Genomic DNA, 13,769 nt, shown 5'->3' on the forward strand with positions numbered 1-13,769 from the left:
ACTAAACTTTTAGAAGCATAATTGTGGAACCAAATGTTTGTGTATAAATGAGCCTCCGATCTCATTTAATCTGTGTTTTTCAACTTCTCCTTACACATAAAACTAAAAAATATGACAAGTAAAATTTAAACTTACCCTGGATCAGCTTATTGGTACTACTTATCAGAGAGGTAATGATGCATTGCATAACTAAATGCATGAACCTACTTAATTGACATATTCAGCTAAAAGCAGTGAAAGTCTCTTTCAATTGCATCACTATTTTAGACCTATACATATTCTACATTTTTATTTGATGAAATGAATTGTAGTGGTTTTCTTTGTAGTTGAAAGATCATTTGATCTGAAACCAACTTTTACATTGAATTCAATATTTCATGCGGTGGAATTCTTGAAAATTTCTTCAATTGGAATATACATCATTAACGCAATACTAAGATAGATGATGAGCAAACACAGTCATTCCTTTTTTCACCCAGATTCTTTATTTTATATCAATTATGATGTACATGATGCAGGAATGTACTCAGGGTTGGGATAATGTCATTAAATGCAACATTAAAACTTTGCATTGAGGGGGAGTATTAAAAAAAGATAAATTGACCTAAATGTTTTAAGGTGAGTGAAAATTAACTGTTTATTCTGCTTGCTAATCACAATTACGTACAATTTATATCAATGTTCAAATGAAGTTCATGATTCATTCAAAATACATCCACACAATAATAAAAAGCTCTTAGATGTGTATTGAGAAAGGCACCTTTTATTGAGGGTTTGGTTTGATGAGGGGGATGAGTCTTAAAGTGTGAGGTGATTGCATGCACATAATTTATTTCAGGACACTCAGGTTCAATGAAAGGTGTGTATGAAGGTATAAGATCAAATGATGGAGTGGAGGAAAAATGACAATAATCATGGTATAAGACTTTCCTTCCTTAAAGAAACTATGCCTGGTGGGGTTGAAAATTCAATGGAATTTTAAAATTAGGTAAGTGAGGTTAGGCATTCTTGATTCTGTATGTAAGAGAAGAAATATAAAATTACTTTGAACTTTTTAATAGAATTAAGTTCATCATTTTCCATTTGATTCTCACAATGGTTTAGTTTGATAAAAACTAGAGTGGTATTATTCAATACGTAGAAGGATTATTACCCTGCTGCTCCCAAGAAGTAACCATTATGTAAAGAATTCATGATGTTTACAAATTTTGACAAATGATGGTGCATATGTGATTGTTCCTTCTGGATGTGCAATGAAAAGTATTAAATGTTCAAGTCTTCAAAGATACCAATGACATTGTCAATAGGAATATGAATATTTATATTGAAATATAAAGAGGATGTCTAGAACATCAATTTAAAATTGTGAAAGTCAACCATAGAATAATTTGAGATGATTGAAATGAAGCAGGATATATTCAGGTGTCCCTAAAATATAAGTTAAGATCAAATAATCTGTTTGTGCTTTCCGTCTCACCAAAATTTTGGATGAGATTACTGTAGTCTTGAAATATATTACTGCAATTTGTAAGAGAGCTCTGGTAGACTGAAGAATTCATATGAAATATGATCAAATAATTTCAAATCCTTTTAATATTCAACACTGATAAAAAATTAAGCAATTATCAATTATTATTCAGATAAATCCTACTGCTTACAACCAATTTAAGGAGAAGCTACTTCCAATTTAAGCTTTTTATATGATAAATTTAAAAATTATAAACTGGAGTAAAATACGGGATTGCCTCACAGCATTAGCCCTAAAGGACCTCAGACAAAACACTTATGATATTAGATTAGTCCTCTAAGCATCGTTTTAACCAAAAAAGGATATATATTTCATTTATCTTTCAAAGTTTTGATGCTATCATATGGTTCAGAATATTTACACTATAGGAAGATATTTTCTCTACATTCTTAATATTAGATCGCATTCCATAGCATGGTAGCAAGATCGACAGAACATATGACCGCTTAAGACAGTTTCAAATTCGGAAAAAGTTATGAAAAATGATGGAACGAGTGTGTTAAGCCAAGTAGCACTATTAGTATATGAAAAAAACTTTTGACCCTTGGTAAATAGGAAATATTGACCAGGAGTGGAGATATTGGTCATAACTGACATCAGGCTGGTGATTTGCTTTATTTTCCGTTTTGCATATATTCCAATAGCTGAAATTCCCGATTAAGTCGTCGCAGAATGAGAATAAATGATGAAGCATTACTAATATAATTTGCAGTCATCAATAGCGATAATGTCATCAGATAAGGTTTAAATAATTACAAGGGGTAGGACAACGTAAAATTTCCTTGGCCTTTACTTGGGCGGGACATCTCTGCGTAGTCGCTTAACAATCGTATTCAACGAAAGAATGGCCACTCTACGACTTTCCGTTTCGGGGATCCCGCCTTGTATTACAGCGCCAGAGATTTATTGGCTACGCTGCGGTGGGAATAGGAATCATTTTCCCCGCGAAACGCTAACTCTTTGGGCACTTTTCAACCCTTTACTTGAATCGCACGAAACACTCTGTCTTTCTTGTGATCGTTTTTCGCACGAAAACGTGGTCGATTGGCCTGTTCAAGGTCAGATCGGGGGAAATCCGCGGAGCGAGAGCTCTTTGAAGGTCGCTCAAGGTCAGCTCAAGGGTACTGAAATGACTCCGAGGAAAGTCAACTAGTCCTCGCCCTATATTACCTAGTTGCGAAACGAATACCTTCAAAGGAGTAGCTCTTAGCTTAATGGTCTATCTTTACGTTTCGAATGGTATCAAATTCGCATTACTCCACTGAATCAACGAATGTAAAATATTATTTTGTTTTATTTTGTAATCCTCCAGCCGCATAATTATTAAAAATAGCTTTTATATGCTCGTGAAATGAATTTCGAGGATATAATGTTTATTTTACTCAACTTTCTTAATATTGATGACAGAAATTCGTTTCAAAGACTGGTGTTATCAGCAATATGAGTGCAGCGTGAATATGGGACGAATATGACGCTGCCCTGTATAATAAAAAATGTAGAAATTCTTATGCGCTTGGGCGAGAAACTCCCGCCTGACCTTGCTCCGACCGGCAGCGGAGCGTAGAGAGGCGATTAGTCCAATAAATGATCCACGCTTGCAAAGCGCCCAGGATTCACTGCAAGATACTGGCGAAGTTGTACAGGAAATTATGAGGGTTAGTGCTTCTGATTCTGTCCCTCGTTTCGATCAACACTATTTGGATACGGGGCAAAAATTGCGTTTCATTTCATGACCATTAAATATATATAATCAATAAATAGATTAGCAGCATTTATTAATGACACACAGGTTAGTTATAAGTTTTTCTCTTAAAAGATGTAAATTAATCCATTTGAGATTTTAGCATGCATGCGTAGAAAAGATTAACAGAATTCCAACTTTAAATGGTAATGATATGCTACCCATTTCAAGGCTAACTTTTTTAATATAAACAGCTGAACGTCTCAAAGACGATGTTGTTTTGGGTGCGGGAAAGATCACAAATATTTGACGTATACGAAACAATTCGGCCGGTCCTAAATTCTGAAAATTCCCCCTCGCTTGGGCATGAATCGAAACAGTACGTTCCTCGGCAGAGTACGAACAACTCGGCCGGGCAAAATAAGCGACAGGCCACCGGATACAAGCCATACGGCGAAACGATTCGCTTATTTACAGCGTAATACTGTGTGGATACCTAATGAAATCCTAAAGGCTAACTTTCTTCATATCAGCCGTAGAAAGTTAATTTGCATGCCGGGCACGACACAATTTTTTGACCAGTACGAAACAATTCAATTCTAAAAATGCCGCTCCACCTCGGCAATACCTGTACGTTCTATGGCAAGGTAAAACATGAATTACATGCCGCCGTATACGTTGTGTAAAAATGCTAAATCCTCCAATGGGTTAACTTATATCTTTTCAGCTAAAAAATATGTTATAATGGATAAATAATATATCAATAAAGGTTAAGTTACGATTCACACCTAAACGTAATTTTCAGAATTTACGAGAATCGACTTACTTAAAAAGACACGAGTACTTTTTGTACAAATCAACAGCGTCTTTAAAATATTTAGAAAGTTAGACTTGCGATCGATAAGATAATGTATCAATACCTTGTTTCAATTAATTGTTCTATTTCACAGCATATTGGGTGAGCTCTAGCCTCACTTACTAACCCAACCTTCAGATTGATTCTAGTGGTTGCTTCTGTTATTCCCCACAAATATATTTCTCCTGCTCCTGAAGACTCCTTTTTGAATTTTATAATATTCCTTCAACAGGGATCATTTCTCTCTGTTATGCCACAATGACAGGCAATTTAATATTTCAATATCATACTAATCAATTTACTGAGTACAAATGATTAATATTTTTGTTGTAGCAACAAATGGATACATAAATTTAAAAATGAATTTGCTTGCTTGATATTTAATCAAGGTCAGAGGACTAATCGAATGCTATCATCTTTTTGCTTGGACGTGCTTCGGAGTTTTTGTTGTACTAGTCATTAAATTCCAGTGCAGATGGTATAATGACAAGCTAAGATGTGTTCGGTCAAAAATGTAAGCTATATACGTGGTGCAGCGCTTAAATCCGGAAATACTTCAATTTGAACTTTCCGCCATATTGGAGGTCGCCATTGGCGTTCTTGAAAGCTATAAGCATCTAGTAAACAGTCATAACCTCAAAATGATCAAGATGTTACGTGCAAGTGCGGAGTACAATCAAAGAGCCGCTATTATCGGGTGTACGCGCTGGATGCTATATTTCAAAATACTATGATTCTTCTGGTGCCCCAGATCAACTGTTTTCGATAATGTGTCTAGGTATAATGCTTCAGAGAAGCCTGGGGAAGGTTTCGCTAACCCGGCAAGGAAATCTCATTCGAGGAAACGCATGCTTGTCTGGATTTAAGCGCTGCACCCTGTATTTTTACCAGTTAGTTTTTATCATTTAAGCAAATAAAAAAGTTAAAATCTTTCTTATTGCTACCAATCATTTCACGACTAATAATGCGACAAATCATAAAAGAATAATGCATCAATCAAATTAAAAATTTTAAATTTCTTAGATTTCATAACATTAAAGTCTTCCTCGCCTTAAAATGGGTACACGTGGTGGGATTATTTCTATGTTTAGTAAAATTGCTTGCTTATTATTTTTTTAACTATTCAAAGGATTTGAAATTACTCCAAACATTAGCTGTGCAAGAGGTATGCCATAATTTGGAACTGGCCTCTAACAATTGTAGAATACGTCATCAATTGAATAAAATTATATTAACTTTAGGCCATGGAGCATAAGTTTGGGACAAATTTCTTCCTGCTCTCCTAAGAGATATTTTGAGTTACCTTTTAGCTCCTCGAAGAATGTTTTAGCGCTCCTACCAAACACTTTCACCAAAGTTCTAAAACAGAATGCAATAATATATTTCAACACCAAAGAAATCTCACCTGACATAATATTTTGGTGGGATGGGGAGTACCAAAGGGTATATTGTTCTCATATCCTATCTTTCAATGAGTCATGGAAAGATCTTGTTTCAATGCAATCATATCCAATTATCCTAAAGTTGACTCACAATTAAAATGATTCCTACATATCTTAACATGAGCAGCAAAGAGCAAAAAAGCTAATTTTTAATATTATGCTTACACTGGAAATTAAAAAAAAACCTTCACACTTTTAGTGCTGCCGTGTCTTGCTTGGTTGGCTTTGTTTGGTTCAGAGTTAGTTTAAATGAACCAGGGGGTAGACAACCAATTTCCTTAATCTTCCAATTTACATAAAGAGCATGTGGAATTTTAAGTGATCGTCACTTCCAGGCTTTTGGCCATCCATAGAACTATTCCAGCTGAATATAAATCAACATTTATGGGTCAATTCAATGGGAAATTTTTGATAAAGTGTTTATTAAATCTCAGTTTAGGATATGAATAACTCTTTGAAAAATTATTAATTATTGTTCACAATAATCCAAATATTTTATGAGACATAAAAAATTCCATTATGGAATATTGAGAGATCCCCTTGTACAATTAATAGAGGTCTCCTAATGTAGGAGATTAAATATTGTTTGTCTGACAAATGGTATCTTCCTACAAACTACTGGCATATACGTTGAAATTGAACTAAGATTGACTAGTGAATAAATAGTGCATAATAATATATAAATAATGGAATGAAACTATGAAGTAAAAGGAACACAATTACTATACATTGTCTCAACTTTTTAAAAACTTTTGATTCATAAGGAAATAAAAAATACTAATTCTAATGTCCCTGGATTGCTTAAAGTCATCACTGTGGAGATAACTCCAATGATTAATTGGCATGAATGGTATGCAGCACAGCACCACTGTCAAGCAGACGTCACAACTGATGGCTTGAAAAGGTTGTTGATATTTGCTGAGGCCAACTGCAACAAATATGCTTTGGGATCAATGATTGCCTGTAAAAAATAAAACAAGAAAGAAAACTTTATTCTCTTTGCATAAATTCAATTTGAAAAAGACAATGCATATTAAGAAACACAATCAAGACCAAAGCACACATGGATGAGTTAAAACGTTTTCTGAATTAAAAGACATTTGCCTCCACCATCACATATGATATGGGGCAAATCGTGTGATGATCAGGAACAACATTTTTAATTAAATGGCTATCAAGATTACTCTTCTAAAAATATCTCAGTTATCACAAAGAATTTTTAACATTTGCATTGTTATTACATAGTCAATCATAAGCGATTAAGCAAATCCCTTCAACATTGATCCAGAGGAGACCAGAAATGTTCTCTGCTCTATCAATAACATTTATTTAATACAATTTCACAATGCATATTTCCTATCAAATTTATCCCAATTATCATTTTGTTTCTTTGGGCTAATAACTGTAATTTTACTAATTAAATTCCAGGGAATGATATTCATTGCAACATACAAGGTGAAATGTCAACTCATCCCTAATAATGTTAAAATATTTTTCTCAGAACGTTAGGTGGAAGTAAGGAGAAGAGGTTGTTTAAATTCACACTCCGGCAGCTATTATATTCAACTTTTAATATATAATGTGAAATGGAATTACAGTAGCATAAGCCAACAACAGTAAATTGAACATGGCAAGAAATCATATAATAACATTATGCTTTTCACAGTTTCATTTACCATCCTTATCATTCTCATACTGCTCACAAGTCTTGCTTTAAGTTTTTGGAATTGGGTCGTTTTTGAAATTCTTTTTACATGCAATGATGATGAGTGAAACTTCAAAATTTCCTCCCTTTCAAATAGTTAATGATAAAGTATTGGACACGTTTCCAATTGGAAAAAGAGGTGAGCATTTTTTTATTAAACATCCACCTTTTAACAATATGTGATTCTTTTGGCATTTAAAAACCCAATTTATATATGTATTGCATGAATATCGATGGTGTACAACCACACAAAAATAATGTGTTCAACTTCCTAATTACTTCACAGACAACTTTGGGATGTCCTCTTTGAGTAATGTATCAGCTAAAGAAAATTTTTATTGCTCATGTTTCCACACTGACATATATTGATTGAAATTCTGCAAAATTTATCACCTAAAACTAATATAAAAAAGCCAAAAGAATGGCTAGAATGGAATGCATCCATTAGTTGGTCACAATATCCTGGATGTTCCTGGATATGATGGACCATGTATAGCGAGTGGTATACTCTATACCCCAAGCTCCAAGTAAATGTTCTAAAATCCCACATTGATACAACATATAGTATGTTATTTAAGCAGAAAATCATGCTTTTAGAGGCTTGATGAACTGCAAAGGTAAATGAGAAGAGTGAAGAATAACAACAAGGAAACAATATTACAATAATAACATGCATGCTCCCAGGCACAAAACATACAGCCTAAACAGATGATGGATTTGGATGATGTCTTTAGCTGAGCGTTTCCAAAGGGCACTGAGCAAAACTTGAGAGAGAGAAAAAGTATCTGGGCATAAAATACATTCAAATATGGGTAAAAACAGGCAAAATTATTCCAAGTATAGAGATTTTTGGTGATGCCTTTATATTTTTAATAAGTTTCTCACAGTTTATTTATATTATTTAAATACACCAATAATGGCTACAGGCATGCTTCAAATCAGAATAGATAAAAGTGGTTGAATTGGATCTTGGAATTGAAGTGGATGAGTTTTGCTAATTTCAGGTTTCTGCTCAAGTCTTAAAAGCTGCAGAGTGGTTGGTCTTGATTTATCACTTCAAGCTTCCTTGGGTAAGAACAAATAAAAATTTATGGTTTCTAATTTTAGAAAAATGCAGCAGAGAAGACCAGGATACTGTAATTGTGATATTTACCCTTCGGCAGTAGGCAGCCATTTGGACTTTTGTAGTGAATGTTAATGTCCTGTACATGTTTAACATGTTATTAAATGTGTGATATTATGTTGAATATATATCATTGGGAATTACAGACAAAATGAGAATTCATACCATTCCTATTTTGAAACAATATTAAGGGGAAAAACACCAAAAGTTAAATAGCAGTTTTGACTTTCATTTACAAAGCGGACACTTCAGAGGTATTCACTCTAAGTCAAACATATGTACATGTACACTGTTAATTGGAACCTAATTGTTGCCCATCTGCACGATATATTATTTAAACATAACATACCTTGTTTGCCCAGTGCATAAAATATTTCATTGTTCTAATTAATGAAAAAGGATACCAATGAAGCAAGTGCAGCATTTACCTTCCCAATAACACTGGGCCAATTAAATAATTACACTAATATTCTTAGTTGCTTCAGTTCCATGAAAGAGACCAAAGGCAATCGTTATTTCAGAGATGGTAAATATTATTTGCCTTGTATGCAGAAGTGAAATGGCTTTTTAGCAAATGAAACTTGAGAGTAACCTTTAAAGAAAGAAGCCTTTTATATTCAATTAAAATAGTTCATAAAGAAGCAATCTAACGTTGGTGGAGTTGAATATTCTGAATCAGTTTGGGCGATAACTCATTATCGTTTTAACTACTCCAAACAATCATTGTTGTTACTGCAAATATTTCTGCTGAAAAAGGGCCGCTGCGAAGAAACCCGAGTTGGGTTTATTACCGGAATTTTACGATCCGAGGGGCGAAGAGGTGGACGAAGATGGCAATGAAGAAGAATCGGACAGAAGTCGATGGGGTGGGTGGAACATCCGGGTTTTCCACTCCTCCGGGAAATACCCCGGAATGTTACAAAATTTGGGGTTAAAAAATACCCAGATTTTAAGAGACCATGTAAACCGTTCTTCGGGTGTGGAATAAAGTTAGTAATAATAGTATTTAGGGGAGGCGACTGACTACTGAGGTCATTTGCGCCATAGGAGATGGACAGGAAAGGATGAAGGGTGGAGAGAAACCCGGCGTCGGCATTAGCCTACTCTTTACGAAAGGCGCCAAGGGGTCCGCAGCTTAACGTCCCATCCGACGGACGGCGCACTCACTCAAAGTGCCCTCCACAAAGCACCTCAAGTAGGGATCGAGATACCACTGAAAAATATTCAACACCGCCGGGATTTGAACCCAGGACCTCTGGGTGGGAAGCCAGTACGATAGCCACCGCACCAATCCCGATCCCGGAAATAAAGTTATATCGACATTAGGACCAAAACATCAAATTATTTGACCACAAAAATACGGACAGTTTGCGATATTTTCAGTAAATCACGAGATTTTTTTTGGCACGTCTCTTCCATGAAATAATGAGACACGTTTTCTGATTTTCTGCTTCCATTATTTATAATGCGTATTAGTATATAAATATTCAGAATTCAACGACTTTATCACCAACACTTTATAACGGCGTTCGAGATTTCACGCTACGATTGAATGGGCATCGAGAATGCCGCTAATACTAGTCACTCTTCATTACAATATTTTTTCAACGCCATAGAAATTCACTGGCCAAAATTATATGGTTTTCTATGAAATAATTGGAGGTAACTGGGGGAAATTCAGCGCCTTTAACGATATTTGCCGGCTATTCGTAACAACCAAATCATCAAGAGAACGCTGAAAAACTTACGCAGAAACACAAAACCGCAAACGCCTTCGGACAAAATGAGTATTAGTGTTAATCAAGAAATAATGCACCACAGGTTAACTGTTATAATAGAACACCTAGAGTACTTTAAAAAAGTCATCTTTTTACATCAATCGATGAGAAAATAGCTGCGAGGGCGTAAAAGAAGCTAAACATGGGCAAGAATTTTTTTTCATTCCTAGATAAATACCCCGGGGAAAAATAGACTCAGAATAGTGGAAGTTTTATTCCCCGTATGACGGGAAACCTCCACTGACGTGAGGGGGGTGACCCAGTGGCCGACCTCCCCGCGGCAATACGAAGAAGAATGAAAGGAAAAACTTCCGGAAGAATGGGAGATAACGTCCGCTTCCGTAAACGACATCCGCTACAAAGTCATCATCAAAACTTGAAGAGAGGTGGTAAGGAAATGAGCTGTATGAAAAAAAACGGGATCCAAAAACGCCTGTCTACTTCGATAATAAATACGATGGCAACACAACAAGCAAATTTTGTTTCATTATTTAAACTACTGTGAGTTTGCAACTAGATGCAGAATGTTATTTTTAATTTGTGGATCAGGTAGATATTATACATAATGGCATGCCTCTGGCGCAAATTGAATCACATGCCTATGCTCTTCACCTTGGTATTAAAAGAGATGTTTACAAAGTTGTAACTGTTTTGAAACATTAATGCCAAGAAGAGACCAACACTGACATGTTTACATTTTGTTTTCATCTGAGTTTGTTCTTCCATGTTGAGAATGTAGGGTTTTTATCATAATTGCATTGAAATTTTGTTTGATTAATAGAATGAACTTTCCATAGTAATAGTAATTTGTCTTTGGGGTTAATTGTTCAGGGGAAATAATACAACAAAAATAATATATATCTGACCGGATCCTTATACGTGATAAAAATGGTAATTTATTTGGCTGGCTGTTTAGCAAATTATACAGTCATTATTGGGTCTTGGAATAACAGGTAATTCTGGAATCTGAGCGGTGAAATAATATAGACATTAAGATGCATAGAAGTGGATAAGGTGAAACTGACAAGAAATACCCCAAAGAGATCTCTGAAGTTGCAGCTATACACTATGAACACAGGGCTAATGTATGGAAAAGCAAGAGTTGTTGTAATGAAATGGAGTAGTACTGTGGTAAGTGTGACATTTGCAACATTATGAGAGGCCTGACATGAACAGGTCAGTATATGAATTATGCCTGAAAATGGCATAATTAGAATAAATGTTTTTTCAATGCAACAATTTAAGAGCAAAATAATCATTTGCCTTGATCAGGATTTGAAACTGGATCCCTCGATGCCAGGCCGAGTGCTTTAGTCAGTTAAGCTACCAAGGCATCCTCTTACACTCTGAGATTTTGAGGCTTTTAAATGAACACAATATTGTGATGAAATACCGTACGTACAACATCACAGGCATTCGTAGTGTGCTCGGAGATACATGCTTGAGCTTGATTAATAGAATGAACTTTCCATAGTAATATCAGTAGTAGCCCTCCATAATAATACACAGTAATCTCTTCCTTCCTCCACCCTGCTTATCCAACTTTCTCCCTTCCATCATGGCCTTCAGCATCCCACTATCTCTCAAAATTTCCTCCACCCAAGGAAGGCAATGGAAAACCATTGCAACAATCTTTTTCATTGTGATACGATTAAAACATTATTGTGCTAAATTTCATTTGCATGAAATTATTTATTTGCCTTTCCTATAATAGGACCTGCATTTACTATACATAATTGCCTTTAGCTGATATTTATTATGATTTGCATGACTTTAATGTTGAGAATAGTGTGTTTTGGATCTGACATGTGGAGGAAGTGTTGAAGGTAGTGGAGATGTTGGAAGCTGTGATAGAAGGGAAAATACCTAAAATTAATAAAATCTGTTTAAAGATCACATAACATCATTAAATTTTGGATGTGACTGAATCTCCAATAAAATAAACAAATTTAAAATTGTAATGTTGGAAAACCAAATATCACTGTACTTTCTTGATCTGATTGCAACAGTGTATGTGTACCCTGCTTCACAGAAATGCATTTACCCAAAAATGTATTTTTTTATGATTATTCTTAAACAAAATAATGACTACAGAAGAAAAACTTACATCAGAATGCCTTGAGGAGGAGATAATATTTCTATCCAGCACCACACCTTCGGTCATGGGGAAATGGCTGTACTCAGGTTGTTGAATCAGTCGATCTTCTGTATTCCAATGACGAATATTTTCATGATCCATTCGATCCTTCTGTTAGGAATAGAAACAAGAGGGAATTCATCAAATGAGAAAAGCCTTGATGACTCAAGACATAAATTTCATTATGATACACAAATATTAAGTTTGGGTCAGTTTTAGTTTAATTAAAAAACAACACTGGTAATTGAAACAAATATCACCTTTCAATTACAAATAAATACACATTTTTTTAATTAACTTGGGGGGGGGGGGGTTTATTCAACCCCCTCTTCAAAATATCATCACAGTCATTCACCAGATTGAGTAAATTTACTGTAATTTGTAGCTATTTTATCAGCTTGTCCTCAGGTATTGAAAATAAAAATAGAAAAGAAAATATGTTTATTAACAATACATGAGACTAAAAATATAGCAAAAGTTATATTCTCATTGATTGAAAATTGAGACTTCCTTTATAACAAAAAGAATATTGTGTAAACTACACATAAGTAATCCTCCAATGCATCAATATGCAGCAATTTCTCTTAAAGGAGCATATAGCAAATATACAAACAGAATGTATACAATATATTTGTATACATGGAAAAAGGCTCACGATCAAATGGGTTTTCTTGTGCACAGTTCATAATACAAAGTGATCTCAGCCATTCTAATGCCATTGATATTCATTTCTACCCCTACTTCCATGGATTATAGTTTTAAAAAGTAGCGCAAAAAACTTGGTACATAGAAGGGTTTAAGAAGCCAAAGACATGTGCATGTAAAGAGAAATCATACAATAAAGAATACAATATTCAATGAAATTCTGAATGAAAAAGAAGATAACACCAAGAGGTCTACATTGAATTTAGATCAACTTTAAAACAGAAGAGAGGATAATGAAAAATAATCTCAGAAAGATGGAACATAAGGGGAGCTATTTAGTTTAGTTATTCTAAAGATTGTCACAGAAACTTGTCCATGCAAAAAATCAACCCACTTTTGTCACATTCATGGGAAATGGAGTTCTTCAAATTCAAAGGTGACAAAAGACAGTACATGATGTTGACTGGAACAGAATGCTATCAATTCAGTTGCATAGGAGGGAGGGAGGCTGTACTAAGAAAGGAATGGCTAAATGTTCATTAACAAATAGTTCAATTGAAACTGGAACTAGTGGCGAAAAAAAAGAGAAACAAGGAGCAAGGCATGATTCTCCATTTCTCTTTGTTTTTAAGTGTCCGTACAGAGCATGAAATTTTTGAAATCAAATACCATGCTATAAAAATTAATATTTAAAGGAATCAGGAATTGATAACATTGATGATAAGTAAAGCTTAAAGATTAGTGAAAACAAAACCAGCATCAAAGTTTGTAGCATAAGCTTCAAAATGGGAAAACTTTTCATTAGCACATTCCTATGGTATTACTCCTCAGGTGCAACACATAAATGGTGGCTTGATTAGAAAAAAGAAGATTG

Source organism: Hetaerina americana, unplaced genomic scaffold (assembly GCF_022747635.1).
Source record: "Hetaerina americana unplaced genomic scaffold, ioHetAmer1.1.p SCAF_1, whole genome shotgun sequence".
Classification (NCBI taxonomy): domain Eukaryota; kingdom Metazoa; phylum Arthropoda; class Insecta; order Odonata; family Calopterygidae; genus Hetaerina; species Hetaerina americana.